The sequence below is a fragment of the Pelodiscus sinensis genome, chromosome 6, assembly GCF_049634645.1.
Source record: "Pelodiscus sinensis isolate JC-2024 chromosome 6, ASM4963464v1, whole genome shotgun sequence".
NCBI lineage: Eukaryota > Metazoa > Chordata > Testudines > Trionychidae > Pelodiscus > Pelodiscus sinensis.
This window is the reverse complement of record NC_134716.1, coordinates 396482-402481: the sequence shown is the minus strand read 5'-3', so window position 1 is coordinate 402481 and position 6000 is coordinate 396482. Positions and strand designations below refer to the sequence as shown.

At 61.6% G+C, this 6000-nt stretch overlaps 1 protein-coding gene across 5 annotated transcripts in view; it reads left to right on the top strand.

Annotated features, from left to right (window-relative positions):
- The first annotated feature begins 733 nt into the window (after window positions 1-733).
- The window catches only part of TMOD1 (tropomodulin 1), a 29404-nt gene continuing 24137 nt past the window's right edge, over window positions 734-6000 (top strand). For 3 of the 5 annotated variants that reach the window (XM_075931214.1, XM_075931218.1, XM_075931217.1), the window contains exon 1: window positions 734-890. The gene's annotated coding sequence lies outside the window, so the exon portion shown is untranslated. Of the gene's footprint in view, window positions 891-1042; window positions 1264-6000 lie in introns of those variants that run through there. The other 2 variants (XM_075931215.1, XM_075931216.1) reach the window with 2 other exon arrangements.

The following is a 6000-nucleotide window of genomic DNA, read 5'->3' as shown; positions in this document are numbered from 1 at the left end:
AACCAAGTGGGGGGTTGGTAACAGAGTTTGGATGTGCCGTGTTCTAACGCTCACTGGCCATTTTCATTCCTTTTGCCAATTCCACGTTTGCCCCAAATACCAGGCCAGTTCCCATCACTCTGTCCAACTCTTGCCTTGAAGTACATCACATGTTATAATGGCCTGTGGCAGAAGCCGCACCACGGCCGCACCTTGCAGCCGTACTGGTCCTTTGCTTGGGGATCCCTATTGCTACCTCCCCCTGCCCCGTTCCTTGTAGGGTTGGACTCTTGTGCCATCACTGCTGCCACTGGGGGCAGGAGCCTTGCCCTGCTGCCAAGGGCAGGAGCCTGTTTGTACCCCAGGTGTTCCAGCTGTTGCCTGGCACTGTATGATTGCAACAGCCACCACCCTTTGGCAGGGCCCTCTGCCCCAGCAGCGTGCCGGAGTCCACTGGGGCTCCGTGGGGGGAGTTACTTTCAGTACTGGGGGAGAGCTGAAGAGAGACCTTTGGGGGATGCAGGCTTTGCTTTTCCCAGTAGCACTGCAGGCGGCAGTGCCCCGGTGCTATTTACGCTGTGGCACGGTGCGGGTGTAAGAGTGTGGGGGTTCAAAGGGTTGGGTTGGATTGGGGGAGCGCGCTGGGGCGGGACGAGGTTTGGGGAGGTGGTGGAGGCAGCGATTGGATGTGCGGGGAAGGGCAGAGGTTGGATCAGGGCTGGGGCGGTGGGGGTAGGGCGGGGGCGTGTTGGGGAACGCCCCGCCCCGCCCCGCTTGAGTGGCAGCCGCGGGCGTCGGAGCCGCCTCCCCGCAGGACGCAGGGCAGCGCATCTCGCCGCCCGGGCAAGACGCGGCCGCAGCAGCCCGTGCGCCCCTGGCCCCGCGCCCCCGCCCGTGCGCCCCGAGCCCCGGTAAGCGCCGCGCCCGCGGCTCCGGCCCCCAGCGCGCCCCGCACCCGGCTCCCCGCGGCCCCAGCCCATATCTGGGCAAAATATTCGGCTGTCAGCGCGCGGGACCGAGCGCTATAAATAGCCCGGCTGGCTGCGCGCAAGGCGCCGGGCAGGGGAGCTGGGCACAGGGGCTGGAACCTGGGGAGTGGGGGCTGGTCCTGCCCGGCCCCATGCTGGGCTGGACTCCACCTGCGCGGACTTGTCCAGGGCCGGGCGGGTGCAGCCCTGCTCCCCCTGGGGCAGGTGACCCGGCTGCCTGCTCCTGCCCCAGTCCCATGCTCCCAGCCCCCTCGCAGCAGAGACTCCCCTGAGCCCCAGAGTGAGTGTGGAGCTGGTGAGCGGTGCTGGGTGTGGGGTAAACTATTACCGGGGTGCCCAGAGGTGCCGGGGCCTCTGTGCGTCAGAACGGCGAAGTATAGCGGTGCCTTCGATGCTCCGTGCACAGGGACTTGGATGAACATTGGCAGCCTCGCCGAATGACCATGAATCTCCCAGAGGCGCTGCCCTTCCTGTCCGTGAGGTGCCTCGCTCGGCTATTTCTGTCCAGCCCAGCTGGGCCTCGGACTGGCTCCCCGCCCTTGATAGAGTCACCGCTCGGGCCTGCTGCTTGTGGCCAGCGTGATGGAGACTCCTCCTTGGGTGCCTCCTCCAGAGAGGCGTTTTGGGGCTGTGGCTCGCGGGCCCGGCCTGGTGCGTTGGCCGGCGGGAGGGGTGTTGTGTTCCCCAGCGCTGGCAGAGAGCAGACTCTCCTTTGTGGCTGGTCTGTGGGGCTTGTCGATCCCAGCATAGATCCATGCTGCTTGGGATCAGGCGCTGGCTTCTGAGTGACTGAGCCGTGTGAGCTGCCCCGCAGGTGTGAGGGCCGATGTCCGGCGTCCATTGGGAAAGGCTCTCCAGAGCATGCCCTCGCAAGCAGTCCCTCCCTTCTGTCGGGAGGCTCCCAGGGCCTGTCACTTGGTCTGTCTTGCAGTGATTGGCCCGTGGCTTTGGCCCACACGCTCAGTCTCTCAGCAGCTTTTCCTCGGTCAGCCCCGGGTTTCGGTTGCGATTTCATCCCGCTTCCCTTATGTCCGCCTTGGGCCAGCCCAACTCTTCCCCTGCTTCCCCCGCCCCAGCGGCTGCCCCGTCGGGCAGTGGGCCAGTGTGGCACGCAGGTCCCTACCGGGCTGGCTGCCATGCCGCTGGCACTGCTTGCTAATTACACCCACCCCCGCTAGGCTCTGAGCTGGCAAAGCCCCTAACGCTGACCCTAAGGACGTTTCTAGCACCCTGGGAATGCTCGCGCGCTCTCCAGCCTGCTTCCGCTGAGCTCCATGGCGATTTGAATCGCCCGCTAGTCCCCGAGTTACTGCCCTCTGGCCAGTGCTGGGATCCGAGGGCCCCTGGCGGCATGGCTCAGTGTCACGGGAAGGGCTCTCGGTGCCCCTCGGGGCCTGCTGCCCAAAGCTGCCTTTCCCAGCAGGGTTCCATGGCCGACTCGTACCTCGCTCTCCGCTGCATTTCTGCTCCCCCCAGGGCTGCCCCCCCAGGGCGTCTCTGTTTCCGCTTTCTCCCCCAACCCTGCCCTGTTCCGCGTTGAGTCGGTTTCCCTTTTCCTGCTCAGCATTTACATACCCTGGCTGTTTGTGTGGTTAGTCCCCATCCCACCCCGCTGGCAGCACCTCCTAGCCTCGTACCTGTCTGTCACGAAGATAACGAAGCATGCGGCACGTCTGTGGGGGTGTTTGGAGGCAGGCCGTACCATCCCATAGGGCAGGGGTGGGGGCCTCAGGCCCGGGGGCCGGATCCAGCCCCCAAGGCCCTGGGCTCCCTCCCCTGCATTGGGGAGCTGGTGCTGGCCCTGCAGCCCCCACCCCTGCAGTCTTGCCCCAAAGGGCTGGAGCCCCAACACTGTCTCCATGCTGTGGGGGGAAGCCCCGAGCCTCACGGGCCAGCCAGGCAAGCTGGAACCGGATCCAGCCCATGGGTGGAGGGAGGAAATGGCTCCTGTGCCCTACTTCCTATCCCCAGGCTGCCCCAGCACCCTGTTGCCCTCGCAGAGCCACCAACCCCAAACCCGCTCCGGCACCCTCCCTCCAGACCCCAAGCCTTCCCCACACTGAACCCCTCCTTTGTGGCCCCCGCCGAAAGCCTGGGTTCCCCCAGCTCTGGTGTGCGAAGGAAATGTGAGGAGCGTCACCTGATCTTTCTGTGGGTCAGCAGCCCTTCCCCAGAAAGGTTCCCCAGCCCTTATAAAGTGACGCGTTGTGGTTTATTACCCGTTGGTTCTCGTGCACTTGTTCTGGTCGGTTTCCCAGTAGTGGGATGGAAGGCCGTTTGAATTCATGTTCCAGGGTAGGTGTGGTGACGCGTTGCATTGCAATCTCTGTATTCGCTGCTCTTTCCCCAAAAGCAATTCTTTGTGATGTATCGTTGCCGCTCCATTGCCAGCTCACTGTCCAGGATTCCTTTTTCTTCCAAGCACTTGCAGACATTTAATAGGGTCTGAATCCGTATTTCATTTTTATAGTTTGAATTAATGACTTCGCTTAATTAACTGTTAGAGGCCCGTTTTTCTGTTCCGTACAGCAGTTTTATGCTGGGGGAATTCCTTGTTATTTCATTGGTACTGTGCTGGTACAGAAGCAGCATAACAGAATGGAGAATGAGGCCCTGTAGTTAATTACCTACAAGCTATTTTGGTTCAAAGAATTTTAATTTTAGCTCTGCAGTTCACCTGTAATTAGAGCATGTGCTGCCACAGCGCTGTAATCCGCGTGGCTTGTTGGCTGCGGTCAGACCCAGCAGGAGGCGTGTAAGGATCCCAATAATTAACGGTGCCGTCACTTACCCAGCTTCTCTCTCTGCACGGGTATCTTACCCCATTGTAACGAAATGTCTCCCGGTCTCACAGCCCCTCTCCGAATCCGGAGAGCAGGCCTGGGACACGTAGCAGTAACGGTCTGGATCGGACCCAGCCTTCCCGCAGCGCCAGCCATGGAGCGCCTGTGAGCACTGGCGTTTGCTGGCCTGTCAGGAAGGTGGCAACAGGTACGGCAGCCCCCAGGCTCTGCCACTCACCAACTTTGCCAAGCAAAACAGGCGCTGGGGCCTGCCTGCTGAGCAGCCCGGGCGTCTTCCCAGGGTCACTGTGAAGCAGTTAGCCTAGGTGCAGTTCCACCAGAATCTCTCTTCCCGCTGCCTCTGTGCTTGCAAGAGTCGCCCTCGCCCCACTCCTCGGGTTGGCACGGAGAGGCGGCAGCAGGGCGCGACTAAAATGGGGGTCAGGGATCAGACCCCCCCGGTAATCCCACATGTTCCCTGGGGTCAGAGGAGCGAGGCCCTGGGAGGACTGGGCTCCGTTCTGCACAGGGTGCGTGCGTTGCGGTGGTTTTGCAGTGGGTTTGCAGAGGGGCAGCCGTGTCACAGAGCAGAGGGGCCGTACGTAGCTCCTGTTAAAGGCACTTTCCTCTCCGACTGGGAGGTGAGGGGAGCCTGGAAGCAGCGCGGCGTGCTCGGGTGGGAAGGCCTGCTCGGCTAGTTAGTCTTGCTCCGCAGACCGAAGGCTTGGCGCTTGGTGAAAAGCTCCCATCTCCGTGTGCGCGCTTCCGGTAAAGCCAGTGCCTACAATGAACTGCCCCCGGGCTGCTCCCCAGCTCGGGCGAGGAGCACGGTGGGTGGGGCTGAGCGGGGGATGGGAGCATAGCTCCCCAGGCCATGGCCCTGCTCCGGCTGCCATTGTGGTACCTGGGCCCCCATCAGAGTGGCTGCATTGCACACCCCTTAGCACGGGTGTAAATGACAGCGCAAGGTGGAAGGCAGGACGTCCCAGGGCCAGGGAAGCCTGAATATGCCTGCACCAGAGTAAACGCTCGAGCTTGGCTCCTGATTCACATCAGTGCAATGGGCTCAAACCAGGGGCCACCTGAGTTCTAGACCTGCCCTGCCACTGAGACACTGTAACTCCTTGGGCAAGTCACCTGGCCCCCTCGGGACCTGATCCAGTGGGTGTGTGTCGAGTGGGCATTGGGCCAGCCCCTAAACCTGCCCTTTTACGCAAGACCCCAAGGTCCTGGTGTTCCCACAATGCCGAGCGCCCACAGCTCGTAACAAGTCACTGGGCTCTGCGTAAGATCAGGCTCCCGGGATCCGCCACGGAAGAGCCGGAATGAGAACCCGTAGGCCCTACTCTGTCTGTCCCTGTGCACCGGGCCCCGCCCCACCCACACACTGGCCAAGGCCGCAGTGGGCGTGGCTGTCATTGGCTGATAACAACGGGGCAGCTGCAGGGTGTCTGACTTATCTCGCAAGGCGCGGCCGGCCCAAGGAAAGGCAAAATGTTGTTGGCAGCTGCAAAGAGAGTGATTTATGTGACATTTATTTAACTGAAAAATAATGGCTCTACTGACTCGGCTGCTCGTAACTCCTGCAAGGCGCCTCCGACCCAGCGCGCGGCGCACGCGGAGAGGCAGTGGTCCGAGAGCTGGATGGTTAGAGCCAGCCTCGCACAAGCCGCCCGTGGCATTAAATCACGCCCAGTTTAGAAAGCGGAGCCTTCTGCGGCACCTCTCTGACAGCTGGCAGCTTGGCCGTCGGGACCGGGCTTTTACTTACAAGGGTTTCATTGGCCAGCGCCATGTCAGGGGGACTCTTCGTTTGCTTCTCTGTTTGCAGCCGGGAGAGATGATCTGGTAGAGCTTTGGCTTTGGCCAGGCCCTGTTTCTTTGTATCCCTCTAGCCAGGCTAGAGCGGGCGCGCACGCTGCTCTGATTTCTTTACCTGCTGCCTAGTGCTCGCATAGCAGCAGCCCCTTGCCAAGGGCTTATGAGGACAGGACCCTCATCCCCATTTTACAGATGGGAAAACCGAGGTGGCCGTGCCAGCTCCTGTTTACCCTAACGCAGTGTTTCTCACAGTGGATTGGGACTGCAAAGAGGGTCATGGTCCTGTATTAATGGGGTTGCCAGGGCTGTGGGGCTAGAGAGAGTGGGCTCCAGCTTCAGTCCCCATCTTGGGGCCGTGTACAGATTGGACCTCGCAGGTCTGGCACCCTCGGGACCTGACAGGTCCCAAAAAAGGGGGATTTGCCGGA